General features: G+C 49.6%; 1 protein-coding gene and 1 pseudogene across 1 annotated transcript in view; one reads left to right on the top strand and one right to left on the bottom strand.

Annotated features, from left to right (window-relative positions):
* LOC121536522 (interleukin-1 receptor accessory protein-like 1) overlaps nucleotides 1-27046 on the bottom strand; it is a 401955-nt gene that overhangs the window by 366823 nt on the left and 8086 nt on the right. The gene's annotated exons all lie outside the window — the stretch shown is intronic.
* On the top strand, nucleotides 25543-26874 carry LOC121536388 (annotated as a pseudogene).

Raw genomic sequence — 27046 nt, 5'->3', positions numbered from 1 at the left:
AAAATGCTCTCGAAGTTGCAGCTGTAGAATGTTTTTTCACCATCTTCTATTTCAATAGGTACCCTCGTTATGCATATCAGTCAACACATTTTAAGTTATGAGCAGGCACCAACACACACAAACAAACACAGCACGTAAACACTTACCAGGTAACTGCCAATTTGGTAAAAGTATGGTGCTGTGCAAAAGTATTCTCTCCAGCTGCCCAAAAGGAGACCAGAGAATGTGGAGGTTGCAGAATTATCTCTGTCCAGTCAGAGCAGAGCAAGGCTTTTATAGAACAACCTCTCACCAATCTGAACAATAGGTTAGTGTTCTGGAACAATAACTGGCCAACCAGAAAAGTCACGCTGTTTTATCTTCTAACTGACCAATAAGAACTCTCACTGCCCATATGCTCACCCGCCCATTTCTCAGATTCCAGAAATACAGACACGCAGGCAAGCAGGTAGGCAGGCAGGCAGGCAGACACACACACTGACGTCGCGAGCAACAGAATAATGGAGCTGTTGACAAAATGTCAGAGATGTGCCGTACTAGCCTACTCTCCTCTCCGTCAAAGCACACACACACCCACACACACAGACACACCCACCCACACACACCCACCCACCCACCCACACACACACACCCACGCACACAGACACACAAACACCCACCCACACACACACACAGACACACACACATACCCACCCACACACACAGACACACACACACACACACACACACACACACACACACACACACACACACACACACACACACACACACACACACACACACACACACACACACACACACACCCACCCACACACACACACAGACACACACAAATAAAGAGCACAACCGGTATTGACGCCTTATTGAACGGGAGGTTCCTAATATCGAACATACAGTAGTCACTAGGGAGGAAGGGAGAGAGGGAAGAGAGGCCCTGGCTGTTTCATCTACCATGGCTTTTCCTCTTTTTCTCTCTCCATAGCTCTTCTCTCCCCAATGTCCCACCACATATCTCCCCATACCTCCATCCCTCCATCCCCTATACCTCCATCCTCCATACCTCCATCCCCCATACCTCCATCCCTCCATCCCCCATACCTTAATCACCCATGCCTCCATCCCTTCATCCCCATACCTCCAACCCCTATACCTCCATCCCTCCATCCCCCATCCCTTCATCACCCATACCTCCATCTCTTCATCCCCCATACCTCCATCCCTTCATCCCCCATACCTCCATCCCTTCATCCCCATACCTCCATCCCCCATACCTCCATCCCTCCATCCCCCATACCTTAATCACCCATGCCTCCATCCCTTCATCCCCATACCTCCAACCCCTATACCTCCATCCCTCCATCCCCCATCCCTTCATCACCCATACCTCCATCTCTTCATCCCCCCATACCTCCATCCCTTCATCCCCCATACCTCCATCCCTTCATCACCCATACCTCCATCTCTTCATCCCCCATACCTCCATCCCTTCATCCCCCATACCTCCATCCCTTCATCCCCATACCTCCATCCCTTATACCTCCATCCCTCCATCCCCCATACCTCCATCCCTTCATCCCCCATTCCCCCATCCCTTCATCACCCATGCCTCCATCCCTTCAACCCCATACCTCCATCCCCTATACCTCCATCCCCTATACCTCCATCCCCCATACCTCCATCCCCCATACCTTCATCCTTTCATCCCCCATACCTCCATCCCTTCATCCCCCATACCCCCATCCCTTCATCACCCATGCCTCCATCCCTTCACCCCCATACCTCCATCCCCTATACCTCCATCCCCCATACCTCCATCCCCCATACCTTCATCCTTTCATCCCCCATACCTCCATCCCTTCATCCCCCATACCCCCATCCCTTCATCACCCATGCCTCCATCCCTTCACCCCCATACCTCCATTCCCTATGCCTCCATACCTTTATCCCCCATACCTTCATCCCTTCATCCCCCATAACTCCATCCCTTCATCCCCCATACCCCCATCCCTTCATCACCCATGCCTCCATCCATTCACCCCCATACCTCCATTCCCTATGCCTCCATACCTCCATCCCCCATACGTCATCCCTTCATCACCCATCCCTTCATCCCCCATGCCGCCATCCATTCATCCCCCATGCCGCCATTCATTCATCCCCCATACCTCCATCCCTTCACTCCCATGCCTCCATCCCTTCACCCCCATACCTCCATCCCCTATACCTCCATCCCCCATCCCTTCATCCCTTCATCCCTTCATCCCCCATACCTCCATCCCTTCACCCTGCATACTTCCATCCCCATACATGCATCCCTTCATCCCTTCATCCCCCATCCCTTCATCCCCCATACCTCCATCCCTCAATCCCTTCATCCCCCATACCCCCATCCCTTCATCCCCCATACCTCCATCCCTCAATCCCTTCATCCCCCATACCCCCATCCCTTCATCCCCCATACCTCCATCCCTCAATCCCTTCATCCCCCATACCTCCATCCCTTCATCCCCCATACCTCCATCCCTCCATTCCCCATACCTCCATCCCTTCATCCCCATACCTCCATCCCTTCATCCCCCATACCTCCATCCCTCCATTCCCCATACCTCCATCCCTTCATCCCCATACCTCCATCCCTCCATCCCCCATACCCCCATCCCTTCATCCCCCATACCTCCATCCCTCAATCCCTTCATCCCCCATACCCCCATCCCTTCATCCCCCATACCTCCATCCCTCAATCCCTTCATCCCCCATACCTCCATCCCTTCATCCCCCATACCTCCATCCCTCCATTCCCCATACCTCCATCCCTCCATCCCCATACCTTCATCCCTTCATCCCCCATATCTCCATCCCCTATACCTCCATCCCCCATACCTCCATCCCCATACCCCCATCCCTTCATCACCCATGCCTCCATCCCTTCACCCCCATACCTCCATCCCCTATACCTCCATACCTCCATCCCCCATACCTTCATCCCTTCATCACCCATCCCTTCATCCCCCATGCCGCCATCCATTCATCCCCCATGCCGCCATTCATTCATCCCCCATACCTCTATCCCTTCACTCCCATACCTCCATCCCTTCATCACCCATGCCTCCATCCCCTATACCTCCATCCCCCATCCCTTCATCCCTTCATCCCCCATACCTCCATCCCTTCACCCTGCATACTTCCATCCCCATACATGCATCCCTTCATCCCTTCATCCCCCATGCTGCCATCCCTTCATCCCCCATGCCTCCATCCCTTCATCCCCCATACCTCCATCCCTCAATCCCTCCATCCCCCATACCGCCATCCCTTCATCACCCATACCTCCATCCCTCCATCCCACATACCGCCATCCCTTCATCCCCATACCTCCATCCATTCATCCCCATACCTCCATCCCTTCATCCCCCATACCTCCATCCCCCATCCCTCCATCCCTCCATCCCCATACCTTCATCCCTCATACCTCCATCCCCCATACATCCATCCCTTCATCCCCCATACCTCCATCCCCCATACCTCCATCCTGCCATCTTCCCCAGTATCCCAGTAACCCTCCATCCATCTGTCTGTGCTCCTGAGACTCTTACCAACTCTCCTCCCCTCCAATCCCCAGACCAACCTAGCTCAATCTGTCCATCTCTCCATTACCCACTTTCATATTTACAGTACCTACCACCTTACAGCCCCTTACTGTAGCCCTCCACAGCTATCTAGTGTAGCATAAAACAACACATTACCACCCCAAAATTCTCTCTCCTAATACACACACACATATATCCACACATACAAACACACACAATCCTGGAAATAATTTATTGTGTTGTGTTTTCTCTTGTCTACAGTACAGTTTCCCTGGGTCTCAGAGAGAAGAGTTTCCCTTGGTCTTAAAAAGAAGACTAGCCCCTGGTGGGGAGCTGGCTATCTCAGATTAGATCTTATTACAGGGTTCAGGTGAACAGAAACAGTACTTCCCCTGGTGGGAAGGTCTCTGTGTAGCAGGCTGTAAGGTTATCCTGCTGGAGAAGGGGAGGGATACAGCAGGGCTACTGAAGATGGTTATCTTTACGTTCAATTCAGGCCTACCTTCTCATTGTCATTCAAAACAACACATTTAAATATACACATATACAGCAACAAACACAAAAACAGCCCCCCCACACTACTCTCTGTCAGGGGATGGTAGGAGGGGTAAGGCTGGGAAGAGAACAGGAGGATGGAGGGAGGGAGGGGGTGGAGGGGGGTGGAGGGATAGGAGAGGAATGGAAAAGAGAGAGGGAGGGAGGGATAGGGGGAGCTGCAGAGCTAGGAAGACAGCCAGAACACTGCCAGAGCCAAGAACAGGGCCTGTGTTTGAGGAGGGCACACAGACACATATGGGCACACAGACACACACAGACACACATGCACACACAGACACACACACCACATGATGCAGGCACGCTTGACCTGTGTGATAGAGCAGGACACAAGAGAGATGGTTCCATACACAATTGGAGAGATTCCCATTCACAAATATTACACCTACACACACACACATTTATAATACAGATTAGAGCTGGGACGATAAATCTAAAATGATCGCCACCGACCATACCCATCACTTAGGCATTTTGGTGATATGGTTCATTACGATAAGTAGCCTTTACTAGAGAAATGTGAAGTTTGAAACAAAATAAGTTTGCTAATGTCACGTTGTATAATGATAGAAGACAGGAACAGGAATAGGTAATAGGGTTTTATATTACTCTACTCAACATAAGGTACGTCATGAAAACTGACGGGGACCAAGCCCAAAACAAACACGTATATATATATATATATATATATATAACACAGGGATGTAACCCAAACAAAAGAGTGAGGTGTAAACCTCTAAATAATACACGGGACGAGACCCGTAATAACAAGTGCACAATGACACAGTATGTAAACTGTAATCCAATGTACAGTAACACGTAGCACGAAAGCCGATACAACAGAGCACAGGTACTCACGAGACCAACAGACATGGGACAATAATCGACAAGGACACTGGGGAACAGAGGGCACATATATACACATACTAATCAGGGGGAATGGGAACCAGGTGTGGTAATGAGACAAGACAGTCCGGGGTTGGTGGTAATGAACCATGTCAGTGACGCCTAGAAGGCCGGTGACGTAGACCTCCGGAGCTGGTGAACGGAATGAGCAGCAGTACCGGGAGGATCCCTGACAGCTAATAAGGGTGATTGTTAATGGGATCATTGTTCGCTACAACCATCAAACTAGTAGTAGTAGTTTAAAGAATAAAATGTCATGAATGTCTTAAACATATCATTCTATTTATCATTATCACATAAATTCAAGCAATTTATCACCATATGGATTTTGGTCTATATCGCCAAAGAAACACGTTAATCTCACCTAGATACGTTATGTAGTTACAGCACATGCAGACACAATATGTTTCTAAGGTCTCAATAAAGATGCAGTACTGACAGCAGTTCCAAAAGCTCCAGTTATTGTAGAAGGACATAGGCTACATGACATGACACCTGTCACTGAGGTGTGTGTTAATGTACTGTACACGCACTACTGTCCACCAACCATAACAGCTCCTCAACTCTGAGGAGGCGGCCATCAAATAACAGCCAAGTGCCTTCTCTACATTTGAACCACAGTCGTTTGAACTACGTTCGACCTCGTGGTCACACACCCATGGACCCTCACAAACCCCTGTCCCTAACAGCCTGTTACTACTGCACTGAGACAGGCCAGCATCCAGGAAGACTCTCTGCCAACCCACATCACACAAGCCCAAGTTACACACAGGCACATCGTTTATGGCGGTCCCCCTCTCCCGGGGGACTCATTTCCCCGTGACACGGACCAATGCAGCTGGCAAAACAACAGAGAACAGGGTTTCGCTTTAGGGAACAACGGATCTCTCTCTCTCTCTCCTCTCTCTCTTTCCCTTTCCCTTGTACTCTCCCCTGCTCTTTTCTGCAGTGGTGTTGTATAATTGAGGTGGACTTTCACTGACAAGATGACAGGTCAGGGCAAGGAAAATTGAGTAAGATGAAACTCCATCTCTCTCTCTCTCTTTTTTGTCTTCATTTCACTTCTTCTATCTCTTCTAACTTCTCCACGGAGCCATCGGAGCTCACGCTCTCTCAATGTTCTGAGAGCTGAGCTGAAACGTTCTGACAACGTTCCAAACAAGAACAATATCTCCACAAAAAAACTAAAAGAGAACAATTAGACTACAATGATGAAAGCAATTTCATCCAGTGAGGCAATCATTTAACCACTTCAATTTTGGTTTGTGTGCGTGCCGGTGTGCGTAGGTGTTACATTAAACAACTGACCACCATCTTATCTCTTTCTCATTCCGCCTGAGATTCTCCCCACTGGGATTTTTCCGGCAACAACCCACAGTGACAGTTGGGGAAATGATTCCATTACAACTACTATGGTGCTGTGTCTGTGTGTTATGACAAGGCTGGCATCATCAGGCAGGCACAGCAGAGAGAAACCTATTAAGGATAACAGTGGATATGTGATAGGGAACGGGTTGTTTCGGAGCAGAGACGTGATCATGGGAGAAATAACAGACATAAAGTCGACACATTCTCTCCCCTGACAGTAGCAGCAGTCACCCTCACTTAAATGAGCTGCCTGAGAGGGGTGAAACTACAGCTCCTTCTGCCAGATAAGCACTTGACATTCTCTTAGCGTTAGCATCAGCCCTGTGTGTGTGTGAGAGAGAGAGAGAGAAAGAGAGACAGAGAGAGAGAGAGAGAGAGAGAGAGCGAGAGAGAGAGAGAGAGAGAGAGAGAGAGAGAGAGAGAGAGAGAGAGAGAGAGAGAGAAAGAGAGAGAGAGAGAGAGAGGGAGAGCTGTAGCCAGTAGAACTAATAAAAGGCAAAGAAACAGGCAAATGAAAACAAGCTCTATTAAAACCATTTTCTTTCATCCCCTATAGTCTCCCCTCTTCTCTCAATCTACCCTCTACCTCACCCTGTTTCCCCTCTCTTCACATCCTACTGACTCCTCCTCACCCCCTATATCCTCTCCTCACCACCTATATCCTCCTCTCACCCTCTATATTCTCTCCTCACCCCCTATAATCTCTCCTCACCCCATATCCTCATCTCACCCCCTATAATCTCTCCTCACCCCTATATCCTCTCCTCACCCCTATATCCTCTCCTCACCCCCTATATTCTCTCCTCACCCCCTATATCCTCCTCTTCACCCCCTATATCCTCTCCTCACCCCTATATCCTCTCCTCACCCCCCTATATCCTCTCCTCACCCCCTATATCCTCTCCTCGCCCCCCTATATCCTCTCCTCACCCCCTATATCCTCCTCTACACCCCCCTATATCCTCTCCTCACCCCCTATATCCTCTCCTCACCCCCTATATCCTCCTCTTCACCCCCTATATCCTCTCCTCACCCCCTATATCCTCTCCTCACCCCCTATATCCTCTCCTCACCCCCTATATTCTCTCCTCACCCCCTATATCCTCTCCTCGCCCCCTATATCCTCCTCTTCACCCCCTATAATCTCTCCTCACCCCCTATATCCTCTCCTCACCCCCTATATCCTCTCCTCACCCACTATATCCTCTCCTCACCCCCCTATAATCTCTCCTCACCCCCTATATCCTCTCCTCACCCCCTATATCCTCTCCTCACCCCCCTATATCCTCCTCTTCACCCCCTATAATCTCTCCTCACCCCCTATATCATCTCCTCACCCCCTATATCCTCCTCTTCACCCCCCTATAATCTCTCCTCACCCCTATATCCTCTCCTCACCCCCTATATCCTCTCCTCACCCCCTATATCCTCTCCTCACCCCCTATATCCTCCTCTACACCCCCTATATCCTCCTCTACACCCCCTATATCCTCCTCTACACCCCCTATAATCTCTCCTCACCCCCTATATCCTCTCCTCACCCCCTATATCCTCCTCTTCACCCCCTATATCCTCTCCTCACCCCCTATATCCTCTCCTCACCCCCTATATCCTCTCCTCACCCCCTATATCCTCTTCTCACCCCCTATATCCTCTCCTCACCCCCCTATATCCTCCTCTTCACCCCCTATATCCTCCTCTACACCCCCTATATCCTCTCCTCACCCCCTATATCCTCTTCTCACCCCCTATATCCTCTCCTCACCCCCTATATCCTCTCCTCACCCCCTATATCCTCTCCTCACCCCCTATAATCTCTCCTCACCCCCTATATCCTCTCCTCACCCCCTTATCCTCTCCTCACCCCCTATATCCTCTCCTCACCCCCTATATCCTCCTCTTCACCCCCTATATCCTCTCCTCACCCCCTATATCCTCCTCTTCACCCCCTATATCCTCTCCTCACCCCCTATATCCCTCCTCTTCACCCCCTATATCCTCTCCTCACCCCCTATATCCTCTCCTCACCCCCTATATCCTCTCCTCACCCCCTATATCCTCTCCTCACCCCCTATATCCTCTCCTCACCCCCTATATTCTCTCCTCACCCCCCTATATCCTCTCCTCGCCCCCTATATCCTCCTCTTCACCCCCATAATCTCTCCTCACCCCCTATATCCTCTCCTCACCCCCTATATCCTCTCCTCACCCACTATATCCTCTCCTCACCCCCTATAATCTCTCCTCACCCCCTATATCCTCTCCTCACCCCCTATATCCTCTCCTCACCCCCTATATCCTCCTCTTCACCCCCTATAATCTCTCCTCACCCCCTATATCATCTCCTCACCCCCTATATCCTCCTCTTCACCCCCTATAATCTCTCCTCACCCCTATAATCTCTCCTCACCCCCTATATCCTCTCCTCACCCCCTATATCCTCTCCTCACCCCCCTATATCCTCCTCTACACCCCCTATATCCTCCTCTACACCCCCTATATCCTCCTCTACACCCCCTATAATCTCTCCTCACCCCCTATATCCTCTCCTCACCCCCTATATCCTCCTCTTCACCCCCTATATCCTCTCCTCACCCCCTATATCCTCTCCTCACCCCCTATATCCTCTCCTCACCCCCTATATCCTCTCCTCACCCCCTATATCCTCTCCTCACCCCCTATATCCTCCTCTTCACCCCCTATATCCTCCTCTACACCCCCTATATCCTCTCCTCACCCCCCTATATCCTCTCCTCACCCCCTATATCCTCTCCTCACCCCCTATATCCTCTCCTCACCCCCCATATCCTCTCCTCACCCCCTATAATCTCTCCTCACCCCCTATATCCTCTCCTCACCCCCTATATCCTCTCCTCACCCCCTATATCCTCTCCTCACCCCCCTATATCCTCCTCTTCACCCCCTATATCCTCTCCTCACCCCCTATATCCTCCTCTTCACCCCCTATATCCTCTCCTCACCCCCTATATCCTCCTCTTCACCCCCTATATCCTCTCCTCACCCCCTATATCCTCTCCTCACCCCCCTATATCCTCTCCTCACCCCCCTATATTCTCTCCTCACCCCCTATATCCTCTCCTCACCCCCTATATCCTCCTCTTCACCCCCTATAATCTCTCCTCACCCCCTATATCCTCTCCTCACCCCCTATATCCTCTCCTCACCCACTATATCCTCTCCTCACCCCCTATAATCTCTCCTCACCCCCTATATCCTCTCCTCACCCCCTATATCCTCTCCTCACTCCCTATATCCTCCTCTTCACCCCCTATAATCTCTCCTCACCCCCTATATCCTCTCCTCACCCCCTATATCCTCCTCTTCACCTCCTATAATCTCTCCTCACCCCCTATATCCTCTCCTCACCCCCCTATATCCTCTCCTCACCCCCTATATCCTCCTCTTCCCCCCCTATATCCTCCTCTTCACCCCCTATATCCTCCTCTACACCCCCTATATCCTCTCCTCACCCCCTATATCCTCTCCTCACCCCCTATATCCTCCTCTTCACCCCCTATAATCTCTCCTCACCCCCTATATCCTCTCCTCACCCCCCTATATCCTCTCCTCACCCCCTATATCATCTCCTCACCCCCTATATCCTCTCCTCACCCCCTATATCCTCTCCTCACCCCCTATATCCTCTCCTCACCCCCTATATCCTCTCCTCACCCCCTATATCCTCCTCTTCACCCCCTATATCCTCCTCTACACCCCCTATATCCTCTCCTCACCCCCTATATCCTCTCCTCACCCCCTATATCCTCTCCTCACCCCCTATATCCTCTCCTCACCCCCCTATAATCTCTCCTCACCCCCTATATCCTCTCCTCACCCCCTATATCCTCTCCTCACCCCCTATATCCTCTCCTCACCCCCTATATCCTCCTCTACACCCCCTATATCCTCCTCTACACCCCCTATATCCTCCTCTACACCCCCTATATCCTCCTCTTCACCCCCTATAATCTCTCCTCACCCCCTATATCCTCTCCTCACCCCCTATATCCTCCTCTTCACCCCCTATAATCTCTCCTCACCCCCTATATCCTCTCCTCACCCCCTATATCCTCTCCTCACCCCCTATATCCTCTCCTCACCCCCTATATCCTCCTCTTCACCCCCTATATCCTCCTCTACACCCCCCTATATCCTCTCCTCACCCCCCTATATCCTCTCCTCACCCCCCTATATCCTCTCCTCACCCCCTATATCCTCTCCTCACCCCCTATAATCTCTCCTCACCCCCCTATATCCTCTCCTCACCCCCTATATCCTCTCCTCACCCCCCTATATCCTCTCCTCACCCCCTATATCCTCCTCTTCACCCCCTATATCCTCTCCTCACCCCCTATATCCTCCTCTTCACCCCCTATATCCTCTCCTCACCCCCTATATCCTCCTCTTCACCCCCTATATCCTCTCCTCACCCCCCTATAATCTCTCCTCACCCCCTATATCCTCTCCTCACCCCCCTATATCCTCTCCTCACCCCCTATATCCTCTCCTCACCCCCCTATATCCTCCTCTTCACCCCCTATATCCTCTCCTCACCCCCTATATCCTCCTCTTCACCCCCTATATCCTCTCCTCACCCCTATATCCTCCTCTTCACCCCCTATATCCTCTCCTCACCCATATCCACTTTCATTTCCTTATTCCTCTCCCCTCTTCTCCCCCTTTACCTCTACTAGCTGACTCTGGGTTAGAGAATAAAACAACATTGGAGTTAATGTGTTTCAGTTTCTGTGATTTCATCAAAATAGGAAATTCTTTAGACGCTATTGTTGAGGCTGACTTTGACTGGCCTGGCTTTCATTTGTTTTCTGTGCTGACAGCTGTCAGAAACACTATCACAGAGAGAGAGAGAGAGAGAGAGAGAGAGAGAGAGAGAGAGAGAGAGAGAGAGAGAGAGAGAGAGAGAGAGCGAGAGCGAGAGAGAAAGAAAGAGAGAGGATGGGGAGGAGAGATTTCAATTCAATTCAAAGGGAAATAAACAAGGGAAACATTAGTAAACATTACAATCACAACAGTTTTAAAAGAATAAAGACATTTCCAATGTTATATTATTGGCTATGTACAGTGTTGCAACAATGTGCAAGTAGTTGAAGTATGAAAGGGAAAATAAATAAACAGATAAATATAGGTTGTATTTACAATGTTGTTTGTGCTGGTTGCCCTTTTCTCATGGCAAAGGGCCACAAATCTTGCTGCTGTGATTGCACACTGCGGTATTTCGCCTAACAGATATGGGAGTTTATCATTGTTTGATTTGTTTTCAAATTCTTTGTGGGTCTGTGTGATCTGAGGGAAATATGTGTCTCTAATGTGGTCATACATTAGGCAGGAGGTTAGGAAGTGAAGCTCAGTTTCCACCTCATTTTGTGGGCAGTGGGCACATAGCCTGTCTTCTCTCGAGAGCCAGGTCTGTCTATGGCGGCCTCTCTCAATAGCAAGGGTATGCTCACTGAGTCTGTACCTAGTAAAGGATTTTCTTAATTTGGGGTCAGTCACAGTGGTCAGGTATTCTGCTACTGTGTACTCTCTGTTTAGGGCCAGATAATAGTCCAATTTGCTCCGTTTTTTTATTTCCCTCTGTATGTTTGAGAGTGACATACCAGAACCTCTCAGGAATTAGGGAGAGACATGGGTGAGGAGTGGTGTAGAGAGATGAGATAGGAGTCAGGGAGAGAGAGAGTGAGAGAGAGAGAGAGAGAGAGAGAGAGAGAGAGAGAGAGAGAGAGAGAGAGAGAGAGAGAGAGAGAGAGAGAGAGAGAGAGAGAGAGAGAGAGAGAGAGAAAGAGAGAGAAATAGAGAAATAGAGAAATAGAGAAAGAGAGAGATGAGCCAGGGAGAGAGATGGGGAGGAGTGAGAGAGAGGTGAGAGAGGAGCCGGGGAGAGAGATGGGGGAGGAGTGGGGGAGAGAGATGAGAGAGGCACCAGGGAGAGAGATGGGGGAGGAGTGGGGGAGAGAGATGAGAGAGGAGCCAGGGAGAGAGATGGGGGAGGAGTGGGGGAAAGAGATGAGAGAGGAGCCAGGTAGAGAGATGAGAGAGGAGCCAGGGAGAGAAATGGGGGAGGAGTTGGGGAAAGAGATGAGAGAGGAGCCAGGTAGAGAGGGGAAGAGGGGAGAGGGAACGAGGGGAAGAGGGGAAGAGGGGAGCGGGGAAGAGGGGAAGAGGGGAAGCGGGGAAGAGGGGAAGAGGGGAGAGGGGGAGAGGGGGAGAGGGGAGAGGGGGAGAGGGGGAGAGGGAACAAGGGGAAGAGGGGAAGAGGGGAAGAGGGGAGAGGGGAAGTGGGGAAGAGGGGAGAGGGGAAGAGGGGAAGAGGGAAAGAGGGAAAGAGGGAAAGAGGGAAAGAGGGAAAGAGGGAAAGAGGGGAAGAGGGGAAGAGGGGAAGAGGGGAAGAGTGGAGAGGGGAAGAGGGGAAGAGGGGAGAGGGAACGAGGGGAAGAGGGGAAGAGGGAACGAGGGGAAAAGGGAACGAGGGGAAGAGGGGAAGAGGGGAAGAGGGGAGAGGGAACGAGGGGAAGAGGGGAAGAGGGGAGAGGGGAAGAGGGGAAGAGGGGAAGAGGGGAAGAGGGGAAGAGGGGAAGAGGGGAAGAGGGGAGGGAACGAGGGAAAGAGGGGAAGAGGGGGAGAGGGGAAGAGGGGAGAGGGAACGAGGGGAAGAGGGGAAGAGGGAGGGAACGAGGGAAAGAGGGGAAGAGGGGGAGAGGGGAAGAGGGGAGAGGGAACGAGGGGAAGAGGGGAAGAGGGGAAGAGGGGAAGAGGGGAAGAAGGGAGAGGGGAAGAGGGGAAGAGGGGAGAGGGGAAGAGGGGAAGAGGGGAAGAGGGGAAGAGGGGAAGAGGGGAAGAGGGGAGAGGGGAAGAGGGGAAGAGGGGAAGAGGGGAGAGGGGAAGAGGAATGGAAAAAGAGCAAAGAGAGAAGAGTGGAGGATGGAGGACATGAAAATACCATACCAATTATATAACATTATATCATTACTTGGCAGAAGTGTCAGCTTGAATAGAACAGACACCATTGGAGGTCCTCAAAATAATTATTGATCATCCATCTGTTTCTAATTGTACTCTCAGTCTCGTACACAACAATTACTACATATCGGAGTCCAAATCTGAGAGATTAACCATGATTTATCTAGCCTGACGACACACTAAATTCTTCCGCTGCTCTGTCGTTCGCTACATACGCTAGTCTGAGACTGCCGTCATTGAAGTCATTATGGTGATGAGGGGCATGAGGAGCTTTGTACAAAACAAAGTCATCAGCGATTGGATCATCTCTAACCAATCAGAGTATCAAAGCCAATTAAAAAGTTTCAAACCGCAGCTTTACCCACGTGTGTTATGGCCCGACCCATCGGTTTCTGGACCAATCAGACGGCCCCAAATGGTGAAGGGTCTGGGAGGTAGTCAGATCCAGACTCATTGTGGAGAATAAACTAACGTCTGTGGGCATGGGCGTGGCCTAACGTTTGGCCGGAACAAGGAGTCTGGGTAGCCAGGCAATGATTTATCTGTCTTGTTCCAGTCTTTCTATAGGTAGTCAATCAAACAGTGCTATCACCCTCTGGCCTATTGTTATTTTATTGACAATCATTATGATGAGGGGGAGATGGTGATTTGAAGCACGGCCCTCTGGAGGAAGTAAATACCAATGATGGACAATACAGAGACCATAGGGGGTGGGGTGAGCTAGCTCTTAGAAGGTACACCAAGACACACTCTCTCTCTCTCACACACACACACACACACACATACACACACACACACACACACACACACAGCTTTGACCTTCCATCCATCTCTCTGAGGAGAAAACCCCATTGTGATCTGAAGGTTCATCATTGATTATAAAGCCATGACAGATGACATACAGTACTCTCACTCCTAACACGCCCTTCACAAACACCTCTGTGTGTCTGTGTGTGTGTGTGTTTGTGTGTGTGTCTGTGTGCGTGTATGTGTGCATGTGTGCTGGTCCTCTCAGCAGTCATGCCCCCTATGAACACTCAGCAGATTCCTCACATCAGAATAATTATTTCTAAACAAACCGTATTTAATCGACTGAGCGCCTCCGTGGCAGTTTCCGTCTGGTGGTTGCTGCGTGACAGCTTCTTCTAAATTACAAATATTAATCTGCCACAGCAGGAGCAGAGCTGGCAAGCTCCTCACAGGGGTCCCCCATCAAAGTGCTCCCCATTAAAACAATACCATCAAAACGTTCCGCTCCTCTGGCCACCCACCCATCAAGCACAGCACAATCAAACCACACCAAACGTAACACTCACATCAAAACCGTAAACAGCAACATCAAAAGATTAAACCACCCCTGTCATCAAAGCCTGCTCCCGGTGCGAGTTACAGCGAAAGGATAGTGAGGCTCCCAAGAGGTTTCCCTCTCCTTCGAGCTAGTTGTCAACGGCTGAGGTAAAACTGGATGATGCTTTTATCTTTTAGGTAGCTAGCTATAAGTCTAAACAATGCCTTGGAACATGTTGACCCTCTGTGGCTGCGTTTAGACAGGCAGCCCAATTCTGGTATTTTTTTCACTAATTGGTCTTTTGACCAAGCATATCAGCTCTGAAAAAGATCTGATGTGAAACAATTAGTGGGAAAAAAGACCAGAATTGGGCTGCCTGTATAAACGCAGGCCTTGTGGCTCTAGCAGGCGTGGTGCGGCCTGAGGGCAGGAAACAGTGAACAGACACACAGACATTAACACCAAAGGCACCAATCAACTCTGTAATCAGGCCGCTCCCTGAGCGTGTTCCCCTCGTTACCGAGCCCCGTTCCTTCCAGTTCTCCCCCTGCGGCATTGCTTTTCCGGACCCATCGGGTTATCGATACATTTCACCACGGGATCACTTCAAATTGGTCCCCTGGAAAGCAACCAGTTGGCGGGGAGGCCTGATTCAATCGACGTTGGGAAAAACACACAGATCATTCATTCAATTAAAAGCCTAATTTAATTCAAGGCCTGCGTGTAGACCAGGTTACCGTTAGCCGGTAATAACCGGCTTTTGTCCGATAAACAAATGGAAAAGACGATAAATATAATTGGAGCAGGCAAATTGTCCGGGAGAAGAAGAAAAATCCCATTGTGAAATAATGTTTTATAGCCTCTTCATGGATGGAAATACCAGTCAATGGAAATACATTTGGCTGGTCATGCTTAACCATCTATAGGTTAATATTATTCGTAGCCATCTATTTACCACCACAAACCGATGCTGGCACTAAGACTGCACTCAACGAGCTGTATAAGGCCATAAGCAAACAAGAAAATGCTCATCCAGAAGTGACGCTTTACCTAATTTCTACCAGCATGTCACATGTGCAACCAGAGGGAAAAAAAACTCTGGACTCCCTTTACTCCACACACAGATACGAAGCTCTCCCTCGCCCTCCATTTGACAAATCTGACCATAATTATATCCTCCTGATTCCTGCTTACAAGCTAAAACTAAAGCAGGAAGTAGCAGTGACTCGCTCAATACGGAAGTGGTCAGATGATGCGGATGCTACACTACAGGGCTGTTTTGCTAGCAGAGACTGGAATATGTTCTGGGATTCATCCAATGGCATTGAGGAGTACACCACCTCAGTAATCGGCTTCATCAATAAGTGCATCGACGACATCGTCCCCACAGTGGCCGTACGTACATAACCCAACCAGAAGCCATGGCAACATCCGCATCGAGCTAAAGGCTAGAGCTGCCGCTGTCAAGCAAATGGGACACTAATCTGGACGCTTATAAGAAATCCCGCTACGCCCTCAGGCAAACCATCAAACAGGCAAACTGTCAATACAAGATTAAGATTGAATCCTATTACACCGGCTCTGATGCTCGTCGGACGTGGCAGGGCTTGAAAACTATTACGGACTACGAAGGGAAACCCAGCCGCGGGCTGCCCAGTGATGCGAGCCTACCAGACGAGCTAAATGCCTTTTATACTCGCTTCGAGGCAAGCAACACTGAAGCATGCATGAGAGCACTAGCTGTTCCGGACGACTGTGTGATAACGCTCTCTGTAGCCGATGTGAGCAAGACCTTTAAACAGGTCAACATTCACAAAGCCGCGGGGCCAGATGGATTACCAGGACGTGTATTCAAAGCATGCGCGGACCAACTGGCAAGTTTCTTCACTGACAATTTCAACCTCTCCCTGACCGAGTCTGTAATACCAACATGTTTCAAGCAGACCACCATAGTCCCTGTGCCCAAGGAAGCGAAGGTAACCTGCCTAAATTATTACCACCCCGTAGCGCTCACGTCGGTAGCCATGAAGTGCTTTGAAAGGCTGGTCATGGCTCACATCAACAGCATCATCCCGGATACCCTAGACCCACTCCAATTTGCATATCGCCCCAACAGATCCACAGATGACTTAATCTCAATCGCACTCCACACTGCCCTTTCCCACCTGGACAAAAGAAACCCCTATTTGAGAATGCTGTTCATTGACTACAGCTCAGCGTTCAACACCATAGTGCCCACAAAGCTCATCACTAAGCTAAGGACCCTGGGACTAAACACTTCCCTCTGCAACTGGATCCTGGACTTCCTGACGGGCCGCCTCCAGTTGGTAAAGGTAGGCAACAACACGTCTGCCACGCTGATCCTAAACACTGGGGCCCCTCAGGGGTGCGTGCTTAGTCCCCTCCTGTACTCCCTGTTCACCGAAAACTGCGTGGCCAAACACGACTCCAACACCATCATTAAGTTTGCTGACGACACAACAGTGGAAGGCCTGATCACTGACAACGATGAGACAGCCTATAGGGAGGAGGTCAGAGACCTGGCAGTGTGATGCCAGGACAACAACATCTCCCTCAATGTGAGCAAGACAAAGGAGCTGATCGTGGACTACAGGAAAAGGCGGGCCGAACAGGCCCCCATTAACATCGACGGGGCTGTAGTGGAGTGGGTTGAGAGTTTCAAGTTCCTTGGTGTTCACATCACCAACAAACTATCATGGTCCAAACACACCAAGACAGTCGTGACGAGGGCACAACAACACCTTTTCCCCCTCAGGACACTGAAAAGATTTGGCATGGGTCCCCAGATCCTCAAAAAGTTATACAGCTGCACCATCGAGAGCATCCTGACCGGTTGAATCACCGCCTGGTATTGCAACTGCTCGGCATCTGACTGTAAGGCGCTACAGATGGTATTGCATACGGCCCAGTACATCACTGGGGCCAATCTTCCTGCCATCCAGGACCTATATACTAGGCGGTGTCAGAGGAAAGCCCAAAAAATTGTCAAAGACTCCAGTCACCCAATTCATAGACTGTTCTCTCTGCTACCGAATGTCTAGGAGTCTAGGACCAAAAGGCTCCTTAACAGCTTTTACCCCCAAGCTGAACAATGAATCAATTGGCCACCCAGACTATTTACATTGACCCCCCCATTTGTTTTTACACTGCTGCTACCCGCTGTCTATTATCTATGCATAGTCACTTTACCCCTACCTACATGTACAAATTACCTCGACTAACCTGTACCCCCGCACATTGACTCGGTACCGGTACCCCCTGTATATAGCCTCGTTATTGTTATTTTATTGTGTTACTTTTTATTATTATGTTACTTTAGTTTATTTGGTAAATATTTTCTTAACTCTTTCTTGAACTGCAATGTTGTTTAAGGCCTTGTAAGTAAGCATTTCACGGTAAGGTCTACACCTGTTGTATTTGGCGCATGTGACAAATAAAGTTTGATTTGATTTGAAGTCAGAAGTCTGAGATTTCTGAGTACCCAGTTGTTTTGAACGCGGCATCAAAGGGCAAGGGAAGGCAGGCTTCATCAGCGTGTCAGACAACACTTTGCAATGAGCTGGAGGCAGTATTTATTTTGAAAACATATAGGTTCTTAATTGTTTGAAACCTGAAGGTTTTGGTCATATTATGAGGCATTTCTTACCTTGCTTCAAAGTAGCCTATTAGATCTCTCTTTCTAAATTTCTAACGGATATTTTCATCTCTGTCACATGAAACCGCTCACATGTGCAGTGCCCTTTTGACAATGGTGTTTTCCCGCTAATTGCATTATGGAACAAACAAACATTCGAGCGTAGCCTGCTGCCTGGGCGCATTGCTGTGCTTATAATGTGAATAAATAATAGTTTATCAACATTTTAAGCTAAACGTTCTCATCTGTTGCATCAGACTCATTGCTTTTTAACGTTGTTTTTATGTAGCCTAGGCCTACTGGTTGGATGGATTTGGGATCTATCTTCCCACAACTGTCCCAGAGTCGGATTGGAATGAGCTATTTCTTTCTCGACAAGCTGACCAATAGAATAGGAAGACTTAATGTTTCTACTATAGTAGATTGACATAGGCTAGTGATTTTGCTGTTCGTTACTGGTCTTGTTCAAAGTGCACATCAGAATTCGTTAAGAAGAACCGCAAATTGTTGCATCCTCGATTGTCATCTTCTGTTAATATGAATTACCATATTCTAAATGTGATTTCTGTCCTTCTGAGCACTTTGGGTGGACGCCCTACTCAGGTTATGCACCCAATGCATATGAGTCCGGTAAATTAAAATGTTACCGGTGAAATGTCAGGCGCCACATTTTCCTAATGGAAACCCTGGTGTAGACATACTGTTCTTGGCTTAATTCTCTGGGTATCGTTTTATCCCAGGGCTGCTACGGTAACACAATCATGATGTAGTGTTAGAAACCAAACCATGTTTTCTCAGGGGAAAGTCAAGCCGCCAGGTAAAGGCGGGAAAATGTCTCAACAGGAGCACGCTCACAAACCCTTTTGAGAATCCCCTTGTGTTCCCTTTGCGCTGACCTGAATCAACACATGCACTTACACACACACACACACACACACACAAACAAACACACTCACACACACACACACACACACACACACACTGATGTTGCGAGTAACAGAATAATGGAGCTGTTGACAAAATTTCAGAGATGTGCCGTACTAGCCTACTCTCCTCTCCGCTGAGGCACTTGGCATTCCCAATGTTACCTCTACTCTCCTTCCATGTAGAGAGGTCTGCTCGCCCTCGCTGTAATGCAATACCTGGGTGTTTACATGCTACAGGACCACTTCATGATGACCGCCTAATGGCTTTTTAACAGCCCCCAGTACACACAGAGATGAGGCTATATAAAGCAATTAAATGCTAATGCAGGGAAGGGGGTGTTGGAAAATGAATGAACAGGGAAACCACAGGGAGTGCTGTATATGGCCCCGCAGGGAGTGCTGTATATGGCTCCACCTCCGGGTGTTATTATGACACCCGGAGGTGGAGAGGAAGACTGGAGGAAATGTGCATTGACTGACATAGGGCCTACAGGGTAGGGGAGTTGCTATAAGAAGTGTATGTATTGAATAACCTAAACTGTAGCTTAGGTCTATGTTGAATGGATTCTTATATTAGTTCAATAATAATTAATATCGTCCAAGTTTGCAAATATTTACTTCGAAAAACTCCATAAACTTTATACCAGGGCTATTCAACTGGGGGTCCGCGGTCCCTTAGGGGTCCGCGGAGGTGCAGCAGTGGGTCAGCAAAAAACGGATCTCTTCCCCAAAAATATTTGTATGAATATTGCTAGCAACAGCAGAATAAACCAATGTTGAATTACACACCGACAGCAGAAAAAAGGAGAATATCTTATTTTCTAATGATGTCAACATTATTGGTCAACTCCTAATATTGAGCAAATTACACTCATTGGAGCCAATTACACTCACTGGAGTATCTGACATAGGCTTTGAAAAAGCAGCCGCGAATAAGCTACCAGTGCGGCAAGTGCTGCTGGCTGCTGGTAAGCTTTCTTGACTTGGACATACATTTTTGCCAACACATGGCTAACCTTTGTTTAACCAGCTAAACAGCTACTCTTAGCGAATTTGGAGTTACCTTTCTTACTAATAGGCTATGTTAGAGTTTATACTTCCAATTGTAATGAGGGGAGGTCAAAATAATTAAAAACTATTTACCAAATCTATTCATTTTTAAATATTGATTTTTTCTCCTTGCCACACTGTAAGACTTTTCTGTAATTCCAACAGTAAAACACTGTAGAATGCACAGTAAAACACCTTAAATGTGTTTTACAGCATTAATGCTGTAGATCAAATCAAATTATATTTGTCACATGCGCCAAATACAACAGGTGTACACATTTCCGTGAAATGCTTATTTACAAGCCCTTAACCAACAATGCAGTTCAAGCAATTAAGTTAAGAAAATATTTAGTAAATAAATTAAAGTAAAAAATAACAATGAGGCTATATACAGGAAGGACCGGTACCGAGTCAATGTGTGGGGGTACAGGTTAGTCCAGGTAATAACGAGGCTATATACAGGGGGTACCGGTACCGAGTCAATGTGTGGGGGTACAGGTTAGTCCAGGTAATAACGAGGCTATATACAGGGGGTACCGGTGCCGAGTCAATGTGTGGGGGTACAGGTTAGTCCAGGTAATAACGAGGCTATATACAGGGGGTACCGGTACCGAGTCAATGTGTGGGGGTACAGGTTAGTCCAGGTAATAACGAGGCTATATACAGGGGGTACCGGTACCGAGTCAATGTGTGGGGGTACAGGTTAGTCCAGGTAATAACAAGGCTATATACAGGGGTACCGGTACCGAGTCAATGTGTGGGGGTACAGGTTAGTCCAGGTCATTTGTACATGTAGGTAGGGGTAAAGTAACTATGAATAGATAATAAACAGCGAGTAGCAGCAGTGTAAAAACAAAGTAATTGTAAGCCTCCTGTAAAAATTACTCTAACATACTGTATTTCTTTACAGTAGTACACAAACGCTGCTGTAGTTGGCGGCGCCAAAAGGTCTGTGGTGTGTGCGAGAGAAAGAGAGCTGTATCGCATAGTTGAAACCAATACTGTTCTCAGAGCAGGTCTGCCGGTTTTGAATAGCAGAAGTGACTTTTCGTAGAAGGTTACGAGAATTAACGCAGCACGTTAGGATAATTAATGTGGCAGGTTAGGATAATTAGATTAAGGTTCGGGAAAGCTAAAATGCTAAAATTGTCACTGACGCAACTCAAACCTATCTACAACCAGGCCTGCCCTGAGAACAGTAATGCAATGCTCCGCGCCTGTCACGATCGTTAGAGAGAGTGGACCAAGGCGCAGCGTTGCAGGCAAACATATTTATTTAAAGAGAGTAAACACTCGAACAAAACAACAAACGATACGTGCAGTCCTACGGTACAGACCAAAAGGAACAAACCAACTGGAACAAGATCCCACAACTATTGTGGGAAAACAGCCTCTATAAATATGGCTCCCAATCAGAGACAACCAGCAACAGCTGACACTCGTTGCCTCTGATTGGGAACCACTCTGGCCAACACAGAAATACAAAACATAGAATATACACACCCTGGCTCAACATATAGAGTCCCCAGAGCCAGGGTGTGACAGTACTCCCTAAAAGGCGCGGACTGCGACCGCGCCTAAACATAAACAAACCAGGGGAGGGCTGGGTGGGCATTCCTCCTCGGAGGCGGTTCCGGCTCGGGCTCGCCCACCACCCTCCAATAATCCCCCGTAGCGCCCCTGATCCGGTCTGGCCCCGCTGGCTGGAGCTGGACTAGACATCGTAGGAGCGGATTGCTTAAGCTCCGGTGTGGAGCAGCTGACCGGTACCTGACCAGGCACCGGTGACCCAGGCACGGGTTGTGCCGGACTGACGACGCGCACCCCTGGCTTGGTGCGTGGAGCAGGAACGGGCCGGAACGGCCTGACGATGCGCACCCCCTGGCTTGTGCGTGGAGCAGCAACGGGCCGGACCGGGCTGACGATGCGCACACCTGGCTTGGTGCGTGGAGCAGGAACGGGCGGACCGGGCTGACGGTCGCACCACTGGCTTGGTGCGTGGAGCAGGAACGGGCGGACCGGGCTGACGATGCGCACCCCTGGCTTGGTGCGTGGAGCAGGAACGGGCCGGACCGGGCTGACGACTCGCACCCCTGGCTTGGTGCGTGGAGCAGGAACGGGCCGGACCGGGCTGACGCGCCGCGCACCCCTGGCTTGGTGCGTGGAGCAGGAACGGGCCGGACCGGGCTGACAATGCGCACCCCTGGCTTGGTGCGTGGAGCAGGAACGGGCGGACCGGGCTGACGATGCGCACCCCTGGCTTGGTGCGTGGAGCAGGAACGGGCCCGACCGGGCTGACGATGCGCACCCCTGGCTTGGTGCGTGGAGCAGGAACGGGCCGGACCGGGCTGACGACTCGCACCCCTGCCTTGGTGCGTGGAGCAGGAACGGGCCGGACCGGGCTGGCGACGCACACCGTAGGCTTGGTGTGAGTGGCAGGAACAGGCCGGGCCGGGCTGGCGACGCACACCGTAGGCTTGGTGCGAGGAGCAGGAACAGGCCGGACCGGGCTGGCGACGCACACCGTAGGCTTGGTGCGAGGAGCAGGAACAGGCCGGGCCGGGCTGGCGACGCACACCGTAGGCTTGGTGCGAGGAGCAGGAACAGGCCGGGCCGGGCTGGCGACGCACACCGTAGGCTTGGTGCGAGGAGCAGGAACAGGCCGGGCCGGGCTGGCGACGCACACCGTAGGCTTGGTGCGAAGGGCAGGAACAGGCCGGGCCGGGCTGGCGACGCGCACCGTAGGCTTGGTGCGAGGAGCAGGAACAGGCCGGGCCGGGCTGGCGACGCACACCGTAGGCTTGGTGCGAGGAGCAGGAACAGGCCGGGCCGGGCTGGCGACGCACACCGTAGGCTTGGTTTGAAGGGCAGGAACAGGCCGGGCCGGGCTGGCGACGCGCACCGTAGGCTTGGTGCGAGGAGCAGGAACAGGCCGGGCCGGGCTGGCGACGCACACCGTAGGCTTGGTGCGAGGAGCAGGAACAGGTCGGGCCGGGCTGGCGACGCACACCGTAGGCTTGGTGTGAAGGGCAGGAACAGGCCGGGCCGGGCTGGCGACGCGCACCGTAGGCTTGGTGCGAGGAGCAGGAACAGGCCGGGCTAGCGACGCGCACCGTAGGCTTGGTGCGAAGGACAGGAACAGGCCGGGCCTGGCTGGCGACGCGAACCGTAGGCTTGGTGCGAGGAACAGGAACAGGCCGGACCGTACTGGGAACACACACCACTGGCCTTAAACGGGGATCAGGAACGGGCTGGACCGGACTGGCAATACACCTCAGTACCTCTCGCCGTGCCTCTACAACTTCCTTCCCTCCTCTCACCAATGGCTCCCGTAACCCGGTGGCCTTCTCTCCTCGTCTCCCATTTCGCCCTGTGGCAGCCTCCTGCTGCCCAGTCGCCCATGGCGTGTGCCCCCCCCTAAAAATGTTCTGGGGTTGCCTCTCGTCCGTCCGACGACGACACTGTTGACGCCGTTGCTCCTCTCTCGCCAGGGCCTTAATCTTAGCCCATGGCCCTTTGCCCCCGAGCATGTCCTCCCAGGACCACGATTTGCCCACCTGGGCCATCGCCAACCTCTCCAGCTCCTTTCCCGGCGCTTCCTCCCATGTCCAGGCCGCCTGCTCCTGGACATGCTGCTTGGTCCTGGTATGGTGGGATCTTCTGTCACGATCGTTAGAGAGAGTGGACCAAGGCGCAGCGTTGCAGGCAAACATATTTATTTAAAGAGAGTAAACACTCGAACAACACAACAAACGATACATGCAGTCCTACGGTACAGACCAAAAGGAACTAACCAACTGGAACAAGATCCCACAACTATTGTGGGAAAACAGCCTCTATAAATATGGCTCCCAATCAGAGACAACCAGCAACAGCTGACAATCGTTGCCTCTGATTGGGAACCACTCTGGCCAACACAGAAATACAAAACATAGAATATACACACCCTGGCTCAACATATAGAGTCCCCAGAGCCAGGGTGTGACAGCGCCAAATGGTCTGTGAGGGAAGATGCATGAGAAAATAAGCTTTCTGTTCTACTCAAGCTATTTTATCTTTTCTTTTCGGGGAAAAGTCACCTAAATATTTTTGAGCAGCTGCTAGGTTTGTACTAATTCCATAAACTATATAGACACATTTTAATTAAACTACCTACTGCATGTTTTCTTAACTAAGCTACTAGTAGCTAGTTACGTTAGCTAGCTAGCTTGTCTGGATTGTTTTAGCTAGCCAAGTTGACATGTCGGTCTGTTGCGTTGATCTTTCTTGCTGGTAAAATAATCAGTGATATTGTAGCTATAGAGCAAATAATTTTTGTATTAACAACATGCAGAAATCCATCTGATTTGGGTTTCTTTGGATACGTTACTCAACCAGTGGGTGTATGATATGGGTGGCATGGTGCTAACGTTATGGTATTAGTGGCAAAATGGTCGTAGGCTACACAGGACAAAAACACTGTCCGTCTAGAGAGGGAACGAGTGTTTAGCTAGGTCGAATGCACCTTTAGTTTGTCAGCAGGCACAGACTGACATTTTCTGAATTTCTGATTCTGTAGTTGGCATGAGAGGCATCTCAGATGAAAGGGGAACTACTAACGTTAGCTAGCTCAGAGATGGGGAACTCCATTGGACACCTTTCTCTAAATATCTCTGGTTAGCTCTATTCAGTCTGGGGGTGCGTGTGACTAAGCACAAGTGTAGTGGAATATTCCCCCTGCTTTTGTTATCCTTATTAATCCATTAAATTAATTCAGCAACAACAGGCACAGACTGATATTTTGCCCTGCAGGAAATTAAAGTGATCTTTTATTTTCGTGTTCTTCAGATTGTGTGGTTATCTCGCTAGCATTATTCACAGAGATGGTTGTGAGTTACATGTTCCCTAGTTGTTTTGCTAATCTTTCAGAAGTTATCCTTATCTATCCATTAATTAGGCAACGTTAAATTAATTATATCTGAAACATCAGGCACAGACTGATATTTTACATATTTTTTTCTTGAGATTGTGTGGTTGGCATGAGTTGCATGGTATAGCTTGATAGCTCTTCGGGTGTTCATGCAATTTGGTGGCTGGGGGTAGTATAGTTTTCCTATTGCAGGCTGGGTGGTAGCTGGAAGTGGCAGAGGATGCCCTCCAGCCTCAAGCAGGCCATTGCCCAAGGAAAGAGGGTAGAGGCGGTAGATGGTGAGGGAGACTGTCGACACCATGCGTGAGCACTGCCCCAATCCCAACAAGGCTGTATGCAGTGAAATTGCTAAATCCATTGTAACGCAGTACCCAAAGTATTTTGGAGACCTGACTGAGGAAAGAGAACCACTTGGCAGTGGGTACCACTTCCTGTTCACTAAGATGAAGATCAGAGTGGAGCATAAAAATTGTAACCGTACTTTAGATAGAATCCGTAGACCCAAGAGGAGCAATGAAGAGGAAAGGGACATCAGCGGACAGGCAAAAACAGCAAGAACCAATGTCGACAGATATCGCTCCATCAACTGGTAACCACAGGACCTTCCAGAGAAAGAAACCCCCGACTCCCTGGAAAACAAGAGACAGGCGATGGCAACCATTTTCAGCTGTGTGGGCCCCAGACAAAAGGGGCCCTTATCAACGCCACATGATCAACACTTGTCCTCCTCCAAGCATCAGTGACCTCCAGGAACAATGGCCTTTCCTTTTCACCAAGTTATGGCTCTGCGACCACTTCAATACCCTCACTGGCATCCAGATTGACAGTTGCCTGACTCAAGCTCTCCTGAAAAAGGGTGAGAGAATTGTCAACTTTTTTAAAAGCCAAAAAACCAAGTAGAGGAGAGAGATCCAGTGCCTGCTGAATGAAATCGACGGTAACATCAGAGGCAATGATGATCTAACAGCCACTGCTGCCATTCTTTTGTTGATGACCCACTTCAAAGAGAAGGAGGAATCTCTGTTCCTGTCACTGCAACTCTGGTTGATGTTGAGGCACAAATTCCTTTGCCGGACAATCCAAGGCTGATCATGTTTGGTAACAGAAAGATAGTATTGTGGTACCTATCTAGTGGAATCTAGTGTATATGTACTAACACTCTTACTTTTGTGTATTTCAGGAAATACTCTATTGGGTTCCTCAAAGTGGATGGTGTCAATTGAGGGGAGAGTGGTCTGTGTTTTGGACAGTGAGTCCAACTTTGCTGCTGCCCTCTCTGTGCTCTTCAGCACTTTCTATGCTTTTAACATAGAATACCAGGCGTCGGCCTCTGCACCCTTGGAGCTGATACAGATGTATGCATTGAACATTCATTGATCCAACACTTATATTAAGCACTTTTTACAGTTACATTGCAATGATATTTCTTATTGTTATTTGTTCAATGCCTCAACTGATTTCATTTATTCTATGTTGGGTTGTGCAGGTTCCTGGTTCGAATAAACCCTGAAGGAACCAAATGCATAGCGAAAGCAGGAGTGAGCAGCAAGACCGGAACGGTCGTTCAGAGGAAGCCATTGCCAGTTAACCCTCATGTTACATGCTTCCTTGCAGACCTGAAGGAGTTCTAGTGGAAAAACTCCACTAGAACATGTAGGTACACAAACACGCACACACCTGATGAATACATAAACTGTATTTGTCATCTGCCTTTTTACCCCCAGAGTAATAGTAATAGTAATAGTAATAGTAATAGCAATAGTAATAGTAATAGTAATAGTAATAGTAGTAGTAGTAGTAGTA

The sequence above is a fragment of the Coregonus clupeaformis genome, chromosome 23 (assembly GCF_020615455.1).
Source record: "Coregonus clupeaformis isolate EN_2021a chromosome 23, ASM2061545v1, whole genome shotgun sequence".
NCBI classification, from domain to species: Eukaryota; Metazoa; Chordata; class Actinopteri; order Salmoniformes; family Salmonidae; genus Coregonus; species Coregonus clupeaformis.
This window is presented reverse-complemented; position numbering and strand designations above follow the sequence as displayed.